The 26,934-nt window shown below is 36.3% G+C and overlaps 1 pseudogene; it reads right to left on the bottom strand.

Moving 5' to 3' along the window:
* Positions 1 to 24,731, bottom strand: part of LOC109108536 — a 51,265-nt pseudogene extending 26,534 nt beyond the window's left edge.
* Between the last annotated feature and the right edge of the window lie 2,203 nt (positions 24,732 to 26,934).

Genomic DNA, 26,934 nt, shown 5'->3' with positions numbered 1-26,934 from the left:
TCAATGAACATTATATGTGTAGACATACTGAGTGACATTGAGCAGGTCATTGTGCTCTGTGTGTGTGTGTGCTGTTCTCTATGGGGTTTCAGATCTTCACTGTGAGCTGTTGAAGCAGAAAGGACAAACAAACGCAGCATCATGTCCTGCAACATCACAGTCACAGCAGCAGTCTCACTTACAATCTCACCCTGACAAAACACACACCTGCCCAAATTTAGCTAGCAGCATAAATAATTACTACAAACACAGTATATGCATTTATTCTTGTTTGTCTTCTGCAATTGAAAAGGCTCATTTTTACAGTACCATGCTTAAAAGTGTGAATATATATATTATCTGATAATCTGAAGTATGCAGTCCGCTTTTTGCCAGCCTTTCTGCTCATTAGGGCTTTTGTCCCAGAGCTTGGACCAGCAACTAAAAAAGGTCTGATTGATCCAAGTGACTCACCAAAACAAGCATTTTAAAAAGAATAGTTATTACAGAAACAATACACTTTAAAGGGATAGTTACGTCTTCCGCCATTTTGGAGAGTATCCAAGAACGTAATCAACATAATCAGCGTATTTATAATCTGCATAATCAGCATTGTTAACGCTTAGGGGAAAGTGTGCATATGCATTGTAATACTCTCTAAAATGGTGGAAGATGTTACTCGGGGGAGAAGAGTTGTTGAATAAATGGACATTTTAGTTTTCTTAGCGCTCAAAAAGTATTATTGTAGCTTCGCAAAATTGAAGTTGAGCCACTGATTTCACATGGACTGTTTTAATGTCCTTACTACGTTTCTGGGAACATTTCAGTTGCATTGCTGTCTATGGAGTGTCATAAAACTCTCAGATTTCATCAAAAATATCTTAATTTGTGTTCCGAAGATGAACGAAGGTCTGGACAGGTTTGGAACGACATGAGGGTGAGTAATTAATGACAGAATTTTCATTTTGGGGTGAACTAACCCTTTAAAAGAATTGTGCAAACTCAGTGTAATGTTTTTGGACACTTAATTGCATGTTAAATGAAATTAAAAGGGTATTGTATTTTAAATGTATATTAAATGCAATTAGCTGAACAGAGTGGGGTTTTTTTTAACCACTTAAGTGGAACACACATATTCATATGTTTTCAAAATTACTTTTATTTCTTTGAAATATGGTTAAAGTGTACTGCCAAATACAGACAAGTATTTATAGTAAACTGAAATATTAATGCAAATTTCTACTGAAATAATTAAAACTTGTATGTCATGTATTTAAATCTATTTTAATGAAGTTTTGGTGATTTTTAGTGGCTGTAGGAAGTTCACACATGTTCAACAAACATTGAAGAGTGACATTTAGTCTACTGTTTTATTTATTTATTTATTTATTTTGTAACATATTTTCTTTGTAAAGTCTGGGTATTGTATCTTGAGGTATCTAACTGTGACTGTCCAAACATTTTTGTGGTCATTGTATAATAAGCATTAGAAATGAGGTGTCTTTAAAGCATATGAAGGACACACATCAAAGTTCATCATGCAGTAATCAGGAGAGATTTTTGTCTATTCTCAGAAGTTGGCTCATTAGCATTCAAAAGCTCATTATATGCTGCTTACTCTCAGAAGAGGAAAAACACACAGAAAGACGGCTGGGAAATCAGACGCTACTCTGAGGGGAATGTTATTTCCACACAATCTCCAGAGCTGACAGACACACAAACACAGAAAACTCTAACACTAATAAAACCAATCTCAACACACAAAACAAACAAACTCATTCATGAAGGTGATCATTAGGAAAAACCAGCTTAGCTCTCCACAGACACATACTGATTCACAGTTGCAGCAGACTGTACACACACTTATTTTTAAGATCTCTCTGTTAGCAAGCACTATTTCTGCTCCATGAACTTAATTTTTTTCTAGATAATATGCAATGAAAGGAACAGTCGCCATCATGAGGTGCAGCTGGCGTAGTGTTTCCTGTCTCGCTGACCTTGTCCATGTGCATTGTAATATAAGACTGATGTGCATCTCACCAATATCATTATGCAGCAGCGACTCAAGGGAGGTCTGTTCTCAGGAGTGTATCATATATTCGCTTGTACCCACAATGCCTTTGGCATTCCATTCAAACCGTTACCTTCCACCAAACAAGGTCATGAAAAGACATTTGCTATATCTGCATATTCATGAAGATTCAGGAAAACTTCCTGCAATCAATCCAGGGCCTGCAGAAGGCCAAATAACACATGGACAGAATTATTTTCCTCTACAGATAGCAAAGGCTCCACAAGACAAGGCCAACAGAAATCATGTGCACTGAAAAACGTACGTAAATTACATTAAACTTAAAAAATTACGTAAAAGAGTGTTTATGATAAAGAAAAATATATTGGTCAAATCTCTGCCTAGTTCAAATTCTTCATATGTACTGGTTTAATATGGCTATGAAAAACTATTTTGTACAGTTTTTAAGAAAAGATTACATTTAAAAGGTCATGTGGTGTGACTATCCAGTAAATAGTAATACCATTTCCTTGCAACTTGAATATATTGGTGTGCAAATCTTAAAATTTATATTCTAATAATAATAAAATATATTTTTCAAAGTAAAAAGCATTATGAATTATTATTGTTTTGGGTAGCTGTACATCATGTGCTAACAATGATCTGTGATATAATACTGTGATATAATCTGTGATATAATAGTGATATATCACATATATAACTTGATATAACTTGTTTTAGTTTTTTTATTCTGCATGATGTATTGTGAAATATTATTCTCTTACTCCAATTAAAATTTAATAAACATTATACCAACTGTACTTAAAAGGGGTTTCTTTTCAAGAATTTCTGTTTTCATTATCATACCAGGACATTTGAATAAGCCTAAAATATTTTAGTTCCTGCCTACCCCATGTAATTGACCTGTTTTGTGTGCAGTATGCATCAGTCAGCGAACAGACTCTTTGTCTGTGTGTCTGAGACAAATCATATCTAACAATCAATACAGTCAGTGTGCTGCTCAAATTTTGACAGCAAAAACAGCAGCAATTAATGTAGATTAAAAACTTTCATCTAAAATCTAACGCAAAGACATTTCTCAGACAGAAGCTGTTGACTCAAATGACTTTAAGGATGGATGTCTAGCATATATAAGACTATTATTTAAGTGCTGAGTCTCTGGATTGAACATGTCCGGCCATTACAGGATTCTGTTCAGAACGGCACCGTTTACCTTCCTCATAACTGCCAGATGTCACTCCATTCAAGCACAATTAAATCAGAGATGTATGCCTCAGCTGATCTCTCTCCATTACAATAATGAATTCATCAACCCCATGGCTCCATTTCACAATCACATCTCCATACACTGTTTGCATTTAGATTTGGATTTGGTGCAGTAATGGAAGGAGTGAACATGCTGTGATCCCTGATTTACCTAACTTTACATTCATATAAGGATAAACACAGCTCCTCTGAGATTATGCGACGAGTTTGATGAAGAAAAGAAGCCGTTCTGGTGTTTGAAACCCATTTTGCTGTGTTGTGTGAGACTTGTAGAGACTTTATGAGCTTCAAGTTCACATGCAGATGGGCCTCATGGGACAGAAAATGCCTGAGAGACAGCTAATAAAAGATGGTGCATACTTGCATGCACATTATCATTATCCTCATTGTTAATTCACATTTGGTGCACAAGTAAAACAGCATATAGTTTGGGTTTAACTTTTGGATTCCACCTGATATACTAGTGTGGTGCTTCTAATGCTGGGTCGCAGACAGCAGGGAAAAAGCCATGTCACATAGGAAATGATCACATGAAACAAATTCAATATGCTAACAAAATCATGACACTACGAAAACAAAAACACTTAAATACAGTCACCTTAATATGTTTGCATAATTTTGGGTCTACGAATCTGCTAACACTTTAGTATAGGGACCAATTCTCACTATTAACTAGTTGTTTAACTTGGCTGTTTATAAAGCACATATTCTGCATGAGCATATTCTACATCTCTAATCCTACCCAATACCCAAACCTAACAACTACCTTACTAACTATTAATAACCAGCTAATTAGTTGATTATTGAGGCAAAAGTCATAGTTAATGGTTGGTTAATGGCGAGAATTGGACCTTAGTATAAAGTGTGACCATTAATTCTGTGATAAAAGTAGTACAAGTCAACATTTTGAATTCAAGGACTAATTTTTTAATGTATGTGTTAATGTAAAAAAGATCCTTGAATCAGTTAAAAAGCTCTATGACACTGAGTTTGTTATTTTCATCACATGGTCAATTGGACACTTACTACAATGGCTGCAATTAAAAAAGTGAAACCTTTGCCATCAAGCTAAAATGAAAAACAATCCATAAGACAAGACCTTCATTATTAGAGGTAAAAGGCACTTTGATGGGTGGAACTCATCTACTGAAAGCAGGGCATGAACTCTGCATGAACCTCATTACACTGAACAAAAGCTGCAAGAGAACAGACCCAATAATGAAATGAACAGCTTCACAGATTATTTGTTAATTAAAAAGGATAAAGTGGAAACAACAGTACTGTAAGTGGATTCGAAACATGAAATGCTCAAGAAAAATTGAGAATAAAATCACAGTAGGAGTCTTTTTCCCTCCTTAAGTAATAAAACATCTACACTGTGTTTTTAGGTCCTGATGGCAATGGTATGAACATGTGAAATGTGTCTGTGACATCATGAGGAAGACATTTTAAAAGGTTGGTGAGGCGTGCAGCACTGATCAATAAAGCCATCAGCTCAGGAGTCCATGGGAAGTTATTTATACATTATTTAATGTGTTCACAGTGCTGTGCATTTATGAGCAGCATGTTTTACAGGATAGAGACCTACAGTAAGGCTTATGTATGTTTACAATCATGTACTTAGTGCTACGCACCATTTCATTGTGTTTGCATAAATTAGCTGGTTCATGAATCCTTTATCACATAAGAGCACAGATTTAGTGTTTGAAGGCTACACCTGAATTTTCTTAAATTTAGTAAAAAAAGAAGAGGCAGAATTCATTCCACAAAGATATGACAGAGGAAACAGTCATTTAATCTATAACACTAATCTTCCACAGGAAAGACTTTCTACTAAAAAGCCTAAACCACAAATTACACCAAAATACCAATCAAATAATGCAGAAAGCCAAGTTTGATTCTTGGCTTTACTCCCACTGAAATACTGCAGTAAGATATGAGTCAGGTTGTTCGTGCAAGGCATCTCAAAATATCCTAGATCTAAGAAAGATACTGCTGCCTACTGTATTTATAATACAGCTCAGGAGTGACTTACAGTCACAAACAAATTTTTATTCACAAGTTCAGTAGAGAATCATCTAAAGTATATACTGGAAGAACCCAGATACCAACACAATGATCTAAAGAACCTTAATAAAACACCAAACTTTATTAATCATTAATCTCCAATCAACCATTCAGCAACCTAAAATTCCCACACAACCCAAAACTGACATTAATTATAATGCAGTGAATTAGTATTACTTGGTTGTTCCACATTTGTATCTATACTATTTACAACCGTTACAGTCATTAACAAATTCTAAAAAACAACCTCTAAAACAACAGGCAAACAACTGCAGCTTGGCACATAAAATTTACAAAATTCACTATTTTCAAGGTACAACCAGCTGTCTGCTCATTCTCTTCTCACATCAATCATACTGTATAGGCTCTTACAGAGAGATCAGTGCTCAGTGTTACTTGTGATTGATAGAATCAGGCCTTTGAGTGATGATGTAAATGCAAATTACTAGTACAATGAAGTACTAATGCAATCACATGCACAGAATGTGCCCATGATTAATTTGTCTCTCGTAATATTTCTGTCCTGTTCTTTCACCTCTAAAAATCTGCCATGTATTTCATCAGGCTCAGAATCACGTTGACTACAGCTTCCTTGTTAGTCAGCTGATCTGCTGTCTGTTATTGATTTAGACTGAAATTTCTAACACAAACGATTGCATTCCCATTTCAGGCCTGGACAATTGATCACATTCCTCAAAGTGGGAGGGTCTTTGAGCTTCCCAGCAGCACTTGATTCAAGCAAAGTGTGCATCTGCAGCTAAATGGGGCAGAATTCTGAGGTGAAGTGAGGTTATGAAGATCAAGTCATTGATCACATCTGTACTGCACAGAAAGAATCATAATTTAACATGAATGAAGCATCCAGCAGACACAAAAAAACGATAAAGGTATAGTAGTTTTCATTCACATCAAAATAAATATGATGTTCAGCCTGACTATGGATGCATTCTCTATTATAAATATTTCTCAATTACAAGCAAAGTGCAAGTTGTTTTGTGTAACGGGTTTACTTGAGATCTAACAGACGCCTGGGAGATCATGATTCTGTAATTGCTCAGTATTTAACACAAGCAGCCGGCTTAAACTTTGACAGATGAGGTGAGATAACCCAATCCTTCAAATGGATTAAAGTGAAAATCTCAGAGAACTGAGTGGCTCGGCTGAGATAAATCAGTAATATCTGCATGAAAATGAGGTGTGAGCTGCAGACACATGTGCAGCATCATTATTCAGAAAACTTCTTGCAGGATGTCGGTGCATCACTGCACACTGCTAAAAGTGGTCTTAAAAATCTAAAAATAACAGAGAAAAGAAAATAGAATTATTAAGGGAGGGAGATCCGAGATCCAAGAGTGGAAGTCTGGCAGTCCTCCAGCCGTTATAACTCTTCAAGCTCTCAAAGTCACAGTGGAAAGCAGATAGTATTACTGATGATCACCTTTCTCTGGAAGGGTATCGGGCTAGCCTTTGTGGAGACTCTGACCTTGAAATGAAGCAAAGCCAACAGGAAGCATCCTCCTCTCACTCCAGCACTGCTGCATTATCATGCACTTATGTGACGTGACTGGGGTCTGATGTAACTCGTGTGGGCAGGTAACCGGTAGTAGTGTTTAGATTTGACACAACAATCATCAAGCAGCTTCAAAGGGTCATCTGCGTCACTATCAACACCCATCTCAGTTAGTTATACTTCCAGGGCTTAGTCACAGGAGCATGCTGCACAACTGACAAGATACAACACGTCTGCTTTGAACTAACAAAAGCACTCACATCCGGCTCTTACCTCACTATAAAACATTGCCTAAATGTAAAAACAATTAATGTTCTTTGATCCTGTATGAATGGACAAAATGTACTGACAGGGTTTTGCGTAACCATTTTAATCATTCAACATCTAGACCTAGACCTTAAGTTGTAATATGCATATGCAGTCAAATATGTGACCCAGGACCCGTAAGAGTCAATTTTTTGAAATTTAGATTTATACATCATCTAAAAGCTGAATAAATAAGCTTTTCAGTGATGTATCAGACAATATTTGGCCGAGAAACAACTATTTGAAAATCTGGAATCTGAGGATGCAAACAATGCACATTACTAATCAAAAAATAAGTTTTGATATATTTACAGTAGGAAATTTACAAAATATCTTCATGGAACATGATCTTTACTTAGTATACTAATGATTTTTGGCATAAAAGAAAAATCTATAATTTTGACCCATACAGTGTTTTGTTGGCTATTGCTACTAATATACCTGTGCTACTTATGACTGGTTTTGTGCTCCAGGCTCACATATGTGAACACTATGACATGAACACAGACTGTACTTACAGGTCTTTGGAACAATATCATTAGATTCCAGAGTTTGTGATGGATACTGGTTTGCAGTGCCATTCTGGAGGGGTTTGAAGGTGCTCTTGGGTCTGGGTGGAGACACAGAGTTTGTGTGGACAGTCACTGCTGCAGTGGGCGTAAAAACAGGCACCTTCGATGAGGGCGGCTCAAAGGGTCTGGCCGTGGACTCCCCTTCCACAAAGACCTTGGGCTGTCCTGGGACAGACGGAGTCGACAGGGTGGAAGGCGAGACTGATGCAGAGTTCTGAGTGAAGTCTGAATAGTTTATAGGGTCCTGTCCTATGCGCTTGAGATCAAGGTGGGTCGGTGGCTCGTATTCGAAGATCTTGTCCACAAAGACCCACTTGAGGCCGGCAGTACAGAGGGCCAGACTTAGCAAGCAGGCCAGGATGGGCAAGATGCAGATTTTTTCAGAGCGGATGCAGTTACTCACCCGCTCCAGCTCGAGGCACACGCAGCACGCGGCCACAGGAACGCATCCCAGAGGAGCACGCTCAGAGCTATCGCTGCCCCCCGCCACGTCCTCCCACGCCCCCCCCGCCTACTCTTTTGTTTCTTTTGTGGCTACCTCAGACAAGGCATCCAAAGGATCCTCTTGAGATGCAAGTCCGGCAGAGACGTCCTCCGCCACTTCCGACTTCATCTCCCCCCCTCGTTCTGTCTCTCAGAAGCAGCTGCACAGGACTCCTCTAATGCTGCGGCAGGCATGCTGCCTCGTAAAGTGTTCTTTCCATTATCAGATCACCAGCCAGGGGGAAGGGACTCTGACACGATGCTCAACTGCCTAACATCAATACTAAAAATTACGACTCCCTAATCTCTGATTTCTGTCGCCTGGGTTTGTTTTCACAGAGCAGGAAGAAAAACACAGGCAGCAAGTCTATAAATAAGGCATATGCTCCGGAGGCTGCCCGAGGGTGGATCCCTCCTCAGAGAGTGCTGCACTCACCTGGGGGCAGGGCTGGAGCGCCTGGGCTGCAGTTCATGCTCTGCAGAAAATGGCTGAATCATCTGAAAGCGGCAGCAGGTGCATGTCCGATCAAAGCGATGACTTTTGGAAAGACTTGAGCACAGAATCGCACGCAAGCATGAGTAGATAGGAGTAAGGATTACACACACCCCTTCTTTCACCCCTCCTCTTTCTCCCTCTCCTTATCCATCACACCAACACACAGGTTCTGTCTCTCGCTGTGTCTGCAGTCTCGATCCTCTCACACTGCGAACACTGAGCACAGAGTCGGGCAAGTCTGCACTTGATCCAATTAGGACGAACAGCAGCGAATGAGACAGTCTCACTCTCTCTCTCTCTCTCTCTCATTCACTCATCATCTTTCTGCCATTGATTCTGCTGTGGATGAGGATAGAGTTGTATCTCACACATTGATGGGCTGTTTCTTACTGTAACACACTGCAATTATTACTATAATTTTTCCAATAAAATGTTTTTCTCAATGGCTAATAGCCGATACTGATATCTAGAAGGAAGGGTGGGCGATGGCAGATATTATGTTCATGCATGGGTAGTTGATGCATAATGTGTCCACCGATTTTTTTAAAGATTTGAGATTTTAAATTTATATGAATATGTAAAATAAAATTTTCATTTCACTTATTCCAGGTGCCGCTCACTCTTTGGCTTACAATTTTTTTTTTTAAATACTATTTGCTCCCACTTTATATTATGTAACTTATCTACTATGTACTTACATAAAAAACAAGTACAATGTACTTACTACACGCAACACAACGACACGCAATAAAATTATCTTTTCCATGTTAATCAGAGTTTTTGACCTAACTAGCCGCGACATTGCAGCTGGAACAACAACATACAAACTACTATATGACAGTGATAATCTCAGGTGATTATGTGTTTTATTCAAAGTTAAATGTGTCTAATGTGAGTTTGAATTTCATATTGCATGGCCTTATAGCCATACTGAAAGCAACAACAGATAGTTTAACTTAGATCTTAAAAATAAATAAAAACAAACATGCACGTTAAAACTGTGAATTCACTGTGAACCAACGAGTGCATTCCATAAAGATTAAAATGGGTTTAGATGAAATATCACATCACAGGACACTTCTCAATACTTCATGTCATGTCATTATTACAGCTTAAAAAAATATAACTTCTGTAATTTTTCACAAAATAAAAACATTTTTTTAATATATTCAAAAAATAGGCACATTCAAAAAGAAAAATTCTGTTGGTAGATGTTAAAACTGACACAAGAAATGACCACAGTTATCAGATTTTAAGGTTTATCTTTTCTCAAAAAGGCGGCTGTAGTGCTGATGATAAATGAGAATAAAACATGAATGGAAATGCTTCACGAACCCCTCACAGCATCATTCAATCAAATGCCTGTTTTTAAATCACAGAGCTGATTTTTAAAGTCTAAACTGATCTGTTTGAGTAATGTTGGTATACATTCAGTCTGCCCTTTACTGTTCTATAATCACATTTGCCTGTACATGCTAAAGGAACGCTGACTCATGGGCCGAGAGATCGCAGGCGGTCCAGAACCCCCAATCCAGGACCAATAAATACTGCATGAGGAACAGACTCCACAGGGAATACTGAAGCCACACCGGAAATTAGTGTGCTTAAATATAATGAGGCGTTTTCTTTACACGTCAATTGAACTAACACACAATATAAGAAAAAGGGCTTCTCTAATTAACTGCTTTTGTCACTATTATGTAGTTCAAGTCATTTATTACTAGTCCTTCATTGCCATTAGATACATTCCCTTCAGTGATCTCAAAATTAAGCCAATTTCACAGCTGACACAGTGAGATTTATCTTTAAAGCCATTATGTACTGTAATATGGAAGTGTAAAAGTAATATAACAAATCGTTGAATGATTTAACATTACATTTAGCATGTACATCATTTAGAATATTACAAAGACAAAACAGGCCAATAAATAAATAAAGGCTCCATGAAACCAAACCTCTAAATCATTCAAATTTTGTGCTTGGGTGAATTTCAGCATATTCAATTAAATAAATAAATAAATAAATATATACATTTGGCATAAAAAGCCAGTTTTTATTAAGATTCTTTTTTTCAGCATTATGGAGTATTTTGCACACACACACAAATTCTCATTACTTTAATGCTTTTGAATTTTTCTCCATTATTTTCAATGACATTTCATCATCAGATTTCCATCTTATGAACTTAAAAGTACCATAAACAAAATTACTTTTTTTTTTTGCTTTACAGTAATGAGTGGGGTTATTTTAGAGTTAAAATGTGCTTTAAAATCCTGATTTAATATTCTTTGAGCACAACATAATTTATTTTGATTTTGGGGTGAAATATGACTTGACGGGTTTCGTGGTTAACCTAGACGGAGGCCATCTGTTTAACAGATTAGTCAGATTCAGACTCATCCTTGACATCGTCACTATGTACGTTTTTACATGATCTTGAAATGATGATATTCAAACTCACTCTTTTATGCACACAAACATACACATTACTTTCGACTGTCCCTCAAACTCTGGTGTGGGCTGATGACTTGTCACCATTATTAGATGAGCTGGGATTAGTGACCACATGACACGTGGCATCGAGCCCCTGCAGGGGTAAATGAGGCAGATACAGAGGGGTTTAAGTCCCCTCAGGCCTGTTAAGCTGTCCCACGTCTCATTACCATTAGGCTCGGATTCAAACGTACACGAGGGTGTGTGTATGTGTGTAGGGTCATAATGTCAGGTCAACAGTCGTGACCCCTCACTCTCACAGAAAAGGAAATGGACTGTCATTGAATGGACAGATGTTAACGTCCGGCTGGACATACCAGCAACAACTAAGGAAAAAGTCCTTATAAAAATGTTTACAAAAACAGCTCACAAAAAAAACCCAACAGACCAAGCATTAAAAAAAGTTTACATATCTACACCAGATGTACTTTTGAAGATGGATAACAATGAGTTTAATTCAGAAAATTGCTCACTAAAATAAGCCAACTTACAAAGGCTTTAGCAGGTTTTCTACGCATAGGTTACAGTAAACTAAGATTGTCATTTTTATCCACTAAAATAACTGCCACTGAATGATTGTCATTCAATATGTTAATATTGAGTAAACATAGATAATAAGTGTTGGGCTTGTTACTTAAAAAAATAAATGTATTACTCGTTTCTAGTTCCTCCTTTCAAAAGTAATATTATTACATTACTTATTACTTTCTGCCAACAGTAATTAGTTACACTGCTAGCTACATTACCTTCATGTCCCATAACTGCATATCTTCCCCAACAATATTCTTCTAAAATGTTACTAATAATATATTTCTGCCTATATCTAATATCTTTTTACCAAAGTCAGAAGTTATAACAAACACACAATGGTGATTGATAGTAATGTTTAAGTAAAAGTGTTATATTAACCTCATTAGTTGTCATGTGTAGTTTGAAGCTAATTAGCTATAATTTCTCTGTTACCCATATATGATTATATTCCATGATGTATTTTATCAAAAGAAGTTTTTTTCTTTATTAATATTATAGTAATACAATTTACATTGGGATCAGAGGGATGTGGGTGGGTAAGCCATGTAATGCTAGAGTAATGCTACAACTTTCACATCAGTGTTCAGATCATCTTTTCTTCTGAAAAAATCAATGTAATGGTAATATTTACATTATAATAAACTATGAACTCAATGATAAATTCAAACGTCTGACCTGCTAACTGTAAGTATTCATGAAGTGAAATGAGGATAAATTCTAAATCCTTCTAAGAGGAAGTTGAATTAATTATTTATGGCTAACAGTTGGGAATAATGTGAAGTGAAACAGCATCGGTTTGGCGGGTGACGGGTTACTGGTGCATTAGGAGATGAGAAGCTTTTCATGCTGAACACGTCAAGGCAAGAGTTTTATTAACGAACAAGGTCTTGGGCAGCAATTCAATAACGCTGCTTTCTCTGCTGACACACAAACATGGAGGAGCTTTTAAAGAGATTCTCCTGTGCTGTCACGGCTGGAGTCAGACGCAGCGTCACGTCTGACCGTCTGTTAGTGTCCTCAGCTCCAGGGGCCGCCCGACTGGTGCCGGAGCTGCAGGATCATCCATCTCACACACAAGTCAACATGAAATCATCTTCCTGGTCTTATTGATTCATTAGTGCACATTATCCAAAGAAAATAATGTTATAAAATGATTCAGCAAAATATAACTTTTGCCACCTCTCAGATGACTTCAATATAAAATCAAATCCTGCCCTACATGGTTTCTCATCTAATCGTGTCCCATGCTGCCTTTTTCATGTTTCATCTTTTAATGTTTCATACCAAGTAGATCAGCATCTTTAATGTAAAAAAAATTTTTTGTGATCAACTTTTTTTTCTTAATCAGCATCTTTAATGTTTTCTTTTTTTTTGTGATCAACTTTTGTATTGCCTTTAATTCAACTGCATCTTTAACATTTTCCTGTAAAATAGGGGTATAACGGTACACGTTTTCATACCGAAAATTTTCAGTACGGGTCTTTCGGTTCGGTGCACACGTGTGCACAGCATTGTTTAAACCTCTGCAAGAGTGAAACTTAACTGGAAACTTCCAGTTTAATATATTGTTACTTTTGATAAAAAAAAACAAAGTCTCATCTTTCAAATGATATAAAAAAGATTTTTCAGGAAAAAATTCCATTTGACGCTCTTTGATGTGGCGCGACAGATCGATGTATAAACGTTTCAGTTCAAACCGCAACATGATCATCACTTTCTCTTTACTACTAACTTTGATAGCTTTAACGCGAAATAAACATGAATGAACATCTCATGCCTCATGTGATTGCTCAATCAGTGTTTCAACCGCGGAAAGATGTCAATAAAACAGCTTGTAAACAAAATGTCACATAGCATTTCAATTAACTCAGGCAAGTCATCAGTGTCCACAGCTCGTTAATTCCCCAGAGAAGTCTAGTGAAGAGAATTTGCGAAAAATTAGACTATCAGATTTTATTTTACCTGTTAGTGATGTCTTTATTATTTAATGTATGTTTAAATAAATCTGTTATGAAACAAGTTATGACAGCCAATGTGTAAATGAATATATTTCAACAACAAATAGAAATAATTTAAGTTCATTTAAAAACTGTTTTATGTGCAATTTATGTGTTTGCATACAATGTTTATTTTTTTGCATGAGAACAAAATTGCACAAGATATTGAGATGTACATATATTGAAATTTTAGTTTTGTTTTTTTAGTGGATCTTTTTATTTGTTAAAAACATTCTTTATTTTAGTACATTTCAGTATTTCCTATTTATTATTATTTTGATCGTTTGATCATTATTTAGCACTGCTTGACTGGTCAAAATTTTTTTTTATCAGACAAACATTTCACACAGGAAACAGGTACGCAATCATTAATTCACCCAACATTAACCAAGAAAATTTACAGGGATTTTATTAATTTATTTTTTCTAAACGTGGAATTGACTCAAAATGAACATGTAGAACATCATAACAAAAAATATTCTTTCCATGGCCAAAACAATGAAACATATAAAACAATGAAACAAATGGTTTTCCTTTTGCCAAGCTCTGCGATCTCTCCTAAAGCCTTTTAATGTCACACTGCTGATGCATTAGTCAATTTATCATTGTAATGATGTCTCTGTAAAAGCCAAACTCTCCTGTTCCTGCTGCAGTGCAGTGTGTAGCACTCAGCATACTGTAATTATTCAATCTTCCCTCATTTGCATATTTTCCTCTCCTTCTGAACTTTACCCAAATACATATAAGACTAAAGAGTGTGTTGTGACACAGACCACTACAGACAAAGACCTCGCCTACACGCTACAGTCTGCAGACCACTGCAGTCACACCTCCAGAACCGACTCCTGTCCACACCTACAGTATTGTGACCCTCGCTGTGACGCCAGCCTGACTCATATTTTGGGTAGGTGATTTAAGTAACCACCCAGAACGCAGTACAGCAGCTCCCTAGGCGATGCAGAACGCCCTATTGACTGAACAGGGAGACTTTGGCAAACACTCACAACACTCCTGCCTGCTGGCAGTGAGATTTGCAGAGGAAAGCACCACTCACCAAAATGCATTTCACTCTGATCTGGTTTGGCCTTTTTTGTCTATCGTTAATCAGCGGTCCTCCACAGACCTCTACACATGTCTAGACACTGTAATTAAAACCTGACCTGTTCAGATGACCACTTATAAAAGCATTCAGACATATGCAAAGAATGTAATGAATGATACTGGACCCAAATTCCACACATATGACATCTTTCCTTGTCCTGCAGTACAGCTGGACTTTACTGATTCGGACCACAGGACAGAACACTGCGTGAGCTCATACAGCCACGGAGACAAAACACAAATGAAACTGGCCCTAAAATGTCACTCATAATTGTTTTTCATGGGGCCATGATGTAATTTCAGCATTTATCAGTGCTAGTCTGATTTTATTGCCGTCCAGAAACGGAAATGTCAGTGTTTTTCCTTCCACCTCCCAATTCCCAGCCTAATGACCACTTTTTTTTACACCCAGCAGCATTGTGTGGTAATGTAATTGAGCAATGTCTTGAGTTTTGTAAATCTTGTTTGACCACTGCTGCAGGTATGGTATGGCTAAAACAAAGCTTGTTTCAGAGAACCAAGAACTTAGAATTGAAATGAACTATGGCTGTGCATGAACAAAGTTCTGAGAGTGACAAGTGCATTTAAATATGACTTTGGATTTACAAAAATATTGTTCAGTCAGTCCTAAACCCACACTTGCTGCTGGCTTACATACTTAATATTCAATAATATTATTCTCTTAACTGCACTGAAAATTATCACATAAGAACAAAATCAACACAATGAGACAATTGCCTTATGTAGAGCTGCTTTATAGCTTAAATGTGTTTCATACCCTAGTAGAAAAATAATATATTTAAAATACAGTTATTTCATACTAAGCATAGTTCAAATATATTAACATATTTCTTTGACACTTACTGATATAAAAAATATAATTAAACTTTATTTGGAGTACTACTTGTGCACAATGCAAATTTCTTAATTTTAAGCACTATTAATAAGATTGTATGATCTTTCAATAATATCATTTAAATGTCTTTAAATGCAAGATATTTAAAGTGTACCTAATAAATAAATGTCTTGCAAATACATTTTAGTATATTTATTTTTCACTAGGGTAACTGATGAACTTTGACAGTTATTGACCTGAATTAAAAGAACACTGAATTTAATTGAGCAGAATAATGACACTACTTCCACTACTACTACTTCTTCTGTAGAGCATAACTCATTAATTTTACCATCTTAATCTATAGTGCATAAAATGTGTCTAAATAGATGTGACTTGACTTGTAGAAGATAAAGTCACAAATATATCTGCTTTGTATATCTTCTCCGAAAAAAAAAAAAAAATAGAAAGAAGCATAAAAACTCAAGTGTTGTCAACTTTAATTAAGATAAAAAAAGGTGTTACTTAAAAACATACTGAAAGATTTGTGATCAACTGGAATATAATACCATCAATGGAATGGAGAGGGTCGGTTTCCTTGAAATGGGTCAAATGAGAAGCTTTGATGAATTTGGTGGATGTCTATGAGGAAGTGTCTAATGGTGGCCGTTGGTCTCACGTTACAAGAGAGGACTGCTTACATGGCGAACCTGAGGGGAAACTACTCAGACAAAATCCCACAAATCAATAAAGTGTAAATGCAGATCCATACATTCAGAGATTCTGCCTTTGAAAAGGAGATTGATCTAGGATTTTGCAGCATGCAGAGTTTATCTGGCTCCGGATATGACTGTAAGCTCTGAAAGTGCTTCTGTTCTGTGGAAAAAGCTCAGGACGTCTCTAACTCATTAAAGTTACCCACAGACAATTACTGACCACCATCACCACAGGAAAACTGTCATCAGACAGCTCAGCATGAACATCACATCCAGAGGTGGGTAGAGTACCAAAAACTGTACTCAAGTAAAAGTAAAAGTACTTATAAAAATATTTACTCAAGTAAAAGTAATAGTCTGAATAGTTACTTGAGTAAGAGTAAAAAAGTATCGGATAAAAAAACTACTCAAGTAGTTAGTTACTAGTCACTTTGGGTCATATACTGAATATCTATAGTCTATTTTTTATTTAGATATATAGATAAAATGTATGTAATGTATGTGTGTGTGTATACTGTATATATTTCATCAGCCTATACACCAGTCATCAGTGTCACATAATCCTTCAGAAATCAATCCAATATGTTGACTTACTATCAAAGATGTTCTTTTTAGCTTTCTATCATCAAAGAGTCCTGAACAAAATGTCAAAGATTCCAAAAAATATTAAGCATCAAAACTGTTTCCAGCACTGGAAATAAATCAATATATTAGAATTATTTTTTGAAGGATCGTGACCCTGAAAACTGGAGTAACAGCTGATGAAAATTCTGATTTGCATCACTGAATTAAATTATATTTTAAAGTAAATTATGTATTATATATGTATAAATAACCTCTGACACGGAGAAGAGTGAAAACTCCTCACATGACGGCTAAGTTACCAAACATCTGAACATAACGAACCAAATGCACATTGACGGATCTTCTTGTCTGTTCTGCAAAATGTAAACAAATGTATATTTCTGCAAGCGTAAATATTGTGGAAATATCAATATGTGTCTAGGCGAAGGCATTCCTCCTGGAACAGAGCTAATGTGGTTTTGGAGGGTATTCATTTCATACTCTGTGACAGCTTATGTAATGTAAAAAAATATATACATTGTATTTAATTGATAAGTTACATGTACAACAAACTGGTGATGTCATAGTGGTATCGTGTACTGTAATCGAATGTAGCCTAAGTTATACCTGTTGAACCGTAGACAGCACACGTGGTGTTCATCTAATAAAGATCTTCATCGCTATCAAACAGTAGCCTTTTCAAATTTGCTTTCAATTGTGTGTAGATCCAAAGCCACGTCTTCAACGATCCTGATGTTCTTAAACTTTCTGTTACAACTCTGAGTGAACTGCTTCTTCAGACAGCTCAGCGTGTGCGGCAGGGAAACTGATTCGCGAACCAATTCACTGGTTTGAATAAGCCTTTGAACAGAATTGACTCAAAAGAATGAATCATTCACGAATGGGCATCGCTCACTGCCCAGAGAAAAGTAGACGGCGCGTTTGGAATAAACTGAAGCATTTATAACTTGTATTGCATTAAGATAAAGTAACGAGAGGAGCGCAGCCCACAGTAACGAAGTAAAAGTACAGTTTTGTCACTAAAAATGTGCTTTAAGTAAGAGTAAAAGTACCCATCTTTAAATATACTCCAAAAGTATTAGTTCATTTACTCAAGTAAATGTAACGAAGTAAATGTACCCACATCTGATCACATCCCAGTCTCTATAAAGTCTGACAGAGAAGTTAGGGTCCCTAAAAGGATGAAACACTTTCTGGGGTTTGTATATGGGGTTATACCTGTATCAGAAACAAGGCTGCATGTGTTTGCATTTTATTTTGCATTTAGAACAGCACATCTCCACCTCCTGCTCCTGGCCATCATAATGACCACAGCATGTTAAACCAGTTTAACATCCTAAAATCACGCACTACAGTGGAAATCTGCACAGAACTGTATTCTTTAGCGGGTTTGTGAGACATTAACATCAGGCCGTTTACAGTAATTAACATTAACAGATCTTCTACCTTTCCCAATTCCCAATAAAACAAATAAAATACCCAATAATTCAAAAAATTGGCAAACAAACAAACCCAATTAACACACAATAATAAAAAAAAATGCATTAGGAAACTGGATTACAGGGAACAGAAAACTAATCATTTTTGCAATGTAACACATGATCTAAAACAAACACAACTAACAATAACAACATAACTATTAACCACATTATTTTAGACTCTTAGCCCACAGTTGATCAATATCATAATTTGGGCTGTATTACAGTTGTGGATGTAAGTAAGCAGACAGCATGAGTTTAATGAGATAAACTTATTTTACTGGGGAAAAGTGGAGTTTGCCCATGCACAGTTCACCACAATGCTTGGGTGGCCAGGGCATTGCTATGCTGTTGTTAAGGTGTCATAAATGGAGTTTAGTGTATTGCTACGTATATGGTTACATGATTCCATTACGTAAGAACAGCTGCAACTGTTGAGCACATTAAGTGTCCAATGTTCTGTGCATCATCTGATTATTTGAAGTGCACTTCTTTTTGTTGGCATTTTCAGTGTTAACACACTACTCACACTATTTATACTACAAAGTGGTGCAATTATGTGAACTGGGACGCACTTACAGTGATATTCAGGTCTTCAGATATGGCTTGGGTTCTTCAATGTGTGTCAGTGGAATTTGTTGGAAATGGGTGAAAGTCATGCGCCTGATCATTTAACAGCACAGCACACCTCTCCTTAGAAAGAAATCATTCACATCTGGAGCACAAAGGCTGCGAATGGTAGGGCTTTTACTGCATCATTTTAAGCACTATACCCGTGATAACCAACGAAGCAACAACAATAACCCAATAAATATAAGACAGAAATTCTAAAAGCAAATAAAGTTGTGTGTAATCAATGCATCTGAATTTTAAACAAGCTTTAACTGGATTTTAAACACGCTTGAACCTACAAAAACTGGTCATCTTGTGTTGCACAGATGTGATGAGAGTGATCTTTGCCATCAAAGCACTTTACATAAAAAACCACCTGACTTGAAGAACTTTGTCCTTTCTTTAAGCTCTTGCTCATAAAACACTAGTCTGGACAACAGCTTATTAATAACCGCTTATCTAGCTTTTATAAAAACCTCTCTGTTTGAACTATTATGTGAAATTTCGAAGCTTTATAAAACTTTACTATGTGATTCACTGTCCAACATGATTCATACATAACATTACAATTTATGGTATTTATTTATTTATTATTTACAGTATCTTATTTGTAGTGGTGAGGCCAGAAATCCCCTATTCTGTGCCTATATCACATGATATTATTTATTATTTATAATTATTTCAAAATGAAAAATCCCAACCAAGGAGACTATCCCTAACATCGAAAACAATAGAAAATAAACATTTATGATTGAAATAAATACTAAAACATGAAAACGCCCCAATTTATATAACCGAGTCAGTTATATAATCCAATTTACCAGAATGAATCAGGCTTTTCACTGACTTCACAAAGCTACATACCGTATGAGAGAAAGAGAGCGCCATTTAGGATGAACTTATTCATTAACATTAATCAGACTTTCCATAGCTACATATGAGAGAGAGGTTCACTTATGACGATCTTGCAGCTTTGATTAGGATTTTTCCCAGTATATTCTGGCAGCTTGGATTGGGTGGTACCGCCATCATTCTGGGTTGTAACTCTTGTCCCTGATTTGCACATTGATTTTAATACTTGTAAAAAGGATGCATTCTTACTTTTCCTGATGCTTAGGCTTGCTGTAGTATTTGTTTTTCCAAGGTTGTTGACTGCCTCACAGGTGTATAAACCAGCAACATAATCTTTCTAATTCATAATCAACATCAAAAATACAATCCACCTTCAAAAAAAAACAGGCTATGTTCATTAATAATAATGCTTCTCAAAAGTCCAACGCTGTCGCAAATAAACAGTCTTTCATCATTAAGAGCTGAATTTAAAAGGAGAATTGAAGTATAAATGCACTGCTCTTGTATCTCAGCACAGGCCTGTTTGGATTGTACAGGGTTAAATTTGACAATCACCTGCCCACATACTACACACATGGCTGATATCTGTTCCTGTAAATACAACAGTAAGATTTCTGACTCCATATTCAATGAAGCAAAACCTTCGTCATCCTGAACAACTAATAATCATGTTTTTTCTTAAGTGTAATTCTGTTATGGGAACTTACTGTTTCTTTTTTTTAAGCTTTATGCTTTTGGGTTTGTTTTTGCCTGCAAGCTCTTTTCCATTCTTGTACCACTTAATGCTGGGCACTGGGTTTCCCGCCACAATCTCACACTTCAGTACAGTCTTTTTTCCATCCTCCACTGTCACGCTCCGCAGGTCCTTTAACTTCCCACCCAATGAAACAAACACACAAAACAGAAAAAACCCAAATAATACCACAACCCAAAAAAATAATAAAAATAAAAATATTTCACCCCATTCTAATTATATTATTATTGTCTGAGAAGAGGCTCCTCTTAATTGTCATGCAATCATGTCAAAAATACAAAAAGAAAATAGGTTTAGTTTTTTTGGCTAAATATTACTCAGATGTTCTCTGGTGTGACCCACACTGCTGTCCTCTCAGTAAAGAAGTGCATCATTCCAGAAATTTGTTAAAATAGATCCCTATAGCTCTTTCCCTCCTCAGAGTCGTTTGATGCCATGAAACTTTCTAGTTAAATGTGATGCTTTGATTTGATACTCAGCAGAATAAACAGTGAACTAATAAATGATAAATATAATTTATGTTGTACAGTATATGACAGAAGTACCCATAAAGACACTAATAAACTGAAATCTGAATTTGTAAAAATGTGTGCACACACACTTGAGCGGATGTAATACAAACACAGCTCTAAACTGTTAGGTTTCATCAATCAAGCCTAATTACACAAATGTATGTTTTTCTAGCAGTGGTTTGCATGTAGATTTCAAGCACAAAAGTAATTTTAAATACATACTCAATATATAGTGACAATTCCAAACATATTTTAGTATCTAATGTGCTGACACAAAAGAGCCACTATATACTTTAATTCATGCATATTTAAACTGAAAGGTTGAATTGTGTTCTCAAAAGTGTTAAATATCAGGTCAGGCCATGCTGTCACACGTTTTTATATAGTGTGTTGTAAATGTATTTTTATTTAATACATTTATAAAGAATAAAACAATGGCTTTGGTATGTAATCCTTTCATTAATTATTTTGTTTGAATTCTACAAATGACAGCATATTTCTTAAAGAAAAAAAACATCATAGGTAGATTCACAACTAAACTAAATAATGTGTTTGTGTTGTAAATGGTGTTTGTGTATGAAAGATGGCTTCAAGTGTACTACTTGTGGTAACTAAATACATTTTTTTAATACTGAGTATGTTAAAAGCACATTTTACTTCATATTCATGGCATCTCAAAATAGCACATTTGAGTACACTTAAATGTTCTTAAGTTTTTTTTAAATACCGAAGAACTATTTTTAGTATCATAAGTTCAAAATATTGAATATGGAAGTGCAATTGTTTTTTACATGGGAAGTTCAAATGGCACAGGTTCACGTGACTATATTTTAACAATTTATTCTTGAATTTTGGGCTGGTAAATCTAACAAAAGAACTCAGATTTCTACTGAACCAGAAGGTGTTTGTTTGCCAGCTTAAACCAGTCACAGCCGCTCAATTTATTGTGAATCATCAGAAACACTAAACTCCGAATCAGTCCAAACCCCCAGTTCCCAATGATACACTACGCAGCTCAAAAATCTTGCTCATCTGCAGCAGGCTATTGCCTTATCTTACAACATTTCCTGTTGACAAGGTGCTTTTAATAACAAGAATCGTTTGCATAGCACAGTGATTAGAGCAATACAGACAGACCTGCTTCATTCCTGTAGAAATCTCTACAGGGACACCTATTGGGTTTCCTCACATAGATGCCATCCATCCACCTACACGCTCCATTGAGTGCGTTATAAATGCATGTCATATTTTAGCATAGTAAAATCATGGACACATAACATAAATCACCTTTACCAGACTCCAACCCATCCATCTCCTCCATTATGCCATGTCCATACTTCCACCCATCCACCCATCCATCTTTATGTCATTTATGTCACGGGCCAGTTGCCTTTGGGGAAACTCCTACACTGTTTCTTAGGCCGCAAAATCGAGTCGGATCAGGGTCCACATTCCAGTACAGCGAGAGAAGAATTCCATGATCTAATATGAGGTTCAGACAGACAGATCAGCCAGTGATCTTATTTTTCCTACTTTTTCCTAACAATAATAAAACTGTTGTAATTAAAGGGGGGAAATCCATTAGTGATGTACCATTGACTGGAGGATTATACCACACAAACTCACATCAAAACTCAAAATCAAATAGAACAACCTTACAAAGATTATATAGATGTATTTATATATTTACATTACTATCATATACAGTATTCAATCTGGACACTTCAGTCACGATTAGACATGTCTAAATGATATTTTTTCTTCATTAACATCACTTTTCTTCACAAGACTGAATCAGCTGGTGTTTTGGTGATCTTTAGTAATGTATGAAGTCAAGTCACCTTTATTTATATAGCACTTTTAACAACACAGATTGTGTCAAAGCAACTGTACAGCATTAAATATGAAAATAGTGTGTCAATAATGCTTAAGGACACTCAATTTTCAGTTAAAGGCAGTTCAACATTGAATTCAGTGATGCCATCATCCAGCTCAGTTCGGTTTAAATAGTATTTGTGCAATCAAGTCGAAAATATCACTGGAAATTAAGTGAGTCAGTTCTCACACGGTGTCCTAGCAAGAAAAAAAAAAAACACGTGTAGAGAATCACATTAACCATGGACTACTAACTACAAAAAAGTGGCATAATGCATTGGTCTTTATTTTAAACACTAGATCTTTTATCATTTCATCTTTACGTCAGATGTTTAGATTTCAAAGATTTCTTACAAGAAATAAAAGTTGCTTTGATATTTTATGTCTAACGGAGAGACATTCAGACATTTTTAAGTAGACTTGAAGGTCCAAATACTTCACAGTAATTCCTGGCATGTGTTTACACACACACACACACACACACACACACACACACACACACACACACTGGCACCATGCTGAAACTCAACGAACAGGACTCATTTTTCACAAGCAAGTTTCATCTAAAGCTGGCACGAGCGTGTTTCAACACGAGCGTATTACCGAATCAGTGCAGAGAAACGTGAATGAGTTCTTCTGCCTAATATTTCACCAGGGGATAATTCACAGAATCTATTCACTCAGACCTTCTGCCATAACTGTGATAAAATAAATTGAAAATTAACATATCTAAATGTTAAAACTCACTAACCTTCGATTCTTATCACACATAACGTTAATACTTAGCGTTAATAATCAATAACCAAGAGTGTGTGTTCAGTTACATACAATGAGGTCCAAAAATGACAGTATCTGATTCAAATCTAATTCAAAATTTTTAAATAAACAACAAAAAAATAATAAAAAAATAACACCACAAAATATATATTTATTTTTGCTTTGGTCTCTTTGGAACATCTCAGATCATGCTGTGAACATGATCATCAAGTGTAGTTCATGAAGCTCCAGTGCTGCTGTCCTCAAAGTAAAAAAGACATAGACCAAATACTGAGACCTTCTCACATTTAAGCACATTTTTCCAATTCAACCTTTCACTCAAATTGTTTTTAGATTAATATAATGCTAATAAACAGAATTTGTAGAAATTTGAGAAGTGTTGAACACCATTGAACTATTATAAAATCAACTATAAGTTAAGCAGCCTGTATGAAAACAGAAACCCTCTCCATTAAGTCACCAGACCGGTGGGTCATGTTAATGGTTACTAACATTTCTGCACTTTCTCCCTTGACAGAGTAACAGGCGAACAAACGTCACAGTGGATTGCAACACCTGTAACCTAAAAGCGCAGCTCACAAGTAAAAAGAGCTGAGCTCAGAAACAATTGAAGCCTACTCAGTAGTCGAGCTGTCAATCCATTCACAACACCCAAAAACTGGACACATTTCCCACACCTCAACAGAGCAGCACTTTACCTTGCGGGGAGTTGTCAGACTTGTTTGATCTCTCAGGGTCCTTATCCTTTTTCTTTACGCCACTTTTCCCTTCTTTACCTGTATTCTTCTCAGACATGATGGCCTTTAGCTCTGTTAAGCTGTCAGTCAGTCAAAGTTCTGCGCGCGGTGTGAATGTGGACTCCCTCCAGCCAACTGCTGAACAGAAACTCTTCCCCGTGAGCATGTGTATTTTACATACTCAGAGGCGGGACCAACTCTCAATGTGTCAGATTACAAGCAGTGTGTGCTTTACTAATCTCTTCGAATCTTTTCTTTATTTATCAATTAGAAACCACAGCTGTGTTAGGGTAATTAAGAGTGCGACTGCTGCTGCTTTGAAGACTTCTTGATATTTAAAGACATGGTTCTTCACCAGTGTTGGGGAGTAACTACTTACATGCCTTAAATGTTGGAAAATGATTGTCAGTTCATTCGAAATTTAGAAAAGTAATCAAAAAGTAATCAAATGTAATCAGTTACATCACTTTATAAAGTAACTGAAGTAGTTACACTACTTATAACACTTTTAATCTGTAACCTTTTACATTTTCAAAGCAACTTTCCAACACGGTTCCTGTAATAATTCCTAATGGTCTCCTGATTGATGTGTACAGTATAAATGGCAAAGTGGTCACATGGGTACAATCATATAATCAACACAAATAAACCTTTAATGCACCAACAAAATAGAAACAACACAAAACAAAAAACACAAAAATAATATACAAACAAAAAAATATTATACAGACATAATACTTCTGTCTTGCTCTGTCATACTTTCTTTGGATGTGACGACACATTGCTGACATAAGCATGGCAAGCTTGACAAGACCATACACTCTTCTTTCCATTACCCCATTTTAACACTGTTTGATGTGGATCTGTCTTGTTTGCCATGTGGGACAAATGTCAGGCTACAAAAAACAACAAAAACACACAAACTAAACCTTAACAATACAAATGCAATTAAAACAAATGAAATATGCTAAACAAAAAAGCAGAGCTGACTGATCGGACTACACAATAATTATCATAAAACATCTTTAAAACTAAACAAATTAATTATTGGCGTACTGCTCATTTCCTATCCTAAGCAAATAACTAAAAACAATAAAACAAAAATTGCTTAAAAAATTGATCAAACATCTATTTGCTATCCTATATAATGTCACTCATTATCCTTAGCAATACACCAAAATTTTAATTCTGTCCGATAGCCATTTTCATTTTATGACTGATACAGTGGGGAAAATATCTATCTGATCCCCTGCTGATTTTGTAAGTTTTCCCACTTACAAAGAAATTAAGGGTCTGTAATTTTTATGGTAGGATTATTTTAATGGATAGAGACAGAATATCAACCAAAAAAAAAAACAAATCCAGAAAAAAAAAACATTATATAAAGGTTAGAAATATATTTGCATTACAGTGAGTGAAATAAGTATTTGATCCCCAACCAACCAGCAAAAATTCTGGCTCCCACAGATTGGTTATGTGCCCATGTGGAACATAGATTAGTCCTGCCACTTTAAGAAGTTACTCCTAATGTCAGCTCATTATGTGTATAAGACACATTCATTCCACACAATCTGTATCTTCCATTCCAACCTCTCCCACCACCATGGGCAAGACCAAAGAGCTGTCAAATGATGTCAGAGACAAGACTGTAGATCTGCACAAGGCTGGAATGGGCTACAAGACCATCAGCAAAAAGCTTGGCTAGAAGGAGACAAGTGTTGGTGTGATTAATTGGAAATGGAAGAAATAAAAAATAACCATCAATCAGTCTCCGTCTGGAGCTCCGTGTAAGATCTTGCCTCATGGGGTAAGGATGATCATAAGAAATGTGAGAGATCAGCCCAGAACTACACGGGAGGAGCTTATTAATGATCTTAAGGCAGTTGGGAACACAGTCACCAAGAAAAACATTGATAACACACTACACTGCAATGGACTGAAACCCTGCAGCACCCGCAAGGTTCCAATGCTCAAGAAGGCACATGTACAGCACATTTAAAGTTTGCCAAAGAACATCTAAATGCTTCAGAGAAGGCTTGGGAGAAGGTGCTGTGGTCAGGGGAGACCAAAATTGAGCTCTTTTGCATTAACTCGACTCGTGTTTGGAGGGAGAGAAATGCTGACTATGATCCCTACAGTAACACACGGAAGTGGAAACACTATGCTTTGGGCTGTTTTTCTGCTAAGGGTACAGGACGACTGAAGATGGGTCAAGGATAAGTCTTCAAAGATTACAATGACCTGAAACATACCACCAAGGCAACAAAGGAGTGGCTCAAGAAGAAGCACAATAAGGTGCGTCGAGTGGCCTAGCCAGTCTCCAGACCTCAAGCCTATCTGTGGTGGGAGCAGAAACCTCGAGTTGCCA

The sequence above is a fragment of the Cyprinus carpio genome, chromosome B10, assembly GCF_018340385.1.
Source record: "Cyprinus carpio isolate SPL01 chromosome B10, ASM1834038v1, whole genome shotgun sequence".
Taxonomy (NCBI): Eukaryota; Metazoa; Chordata; class Actinopteri; order Cypriniformes; family Cyprinidae; genus Cyprinus; species Cyprinus carpio.
The sequence above is the reverse complement of the archived record's forward strand: the minus strand, read 5'-3'. Positions and strand labels throughout refer to the sequence as shown.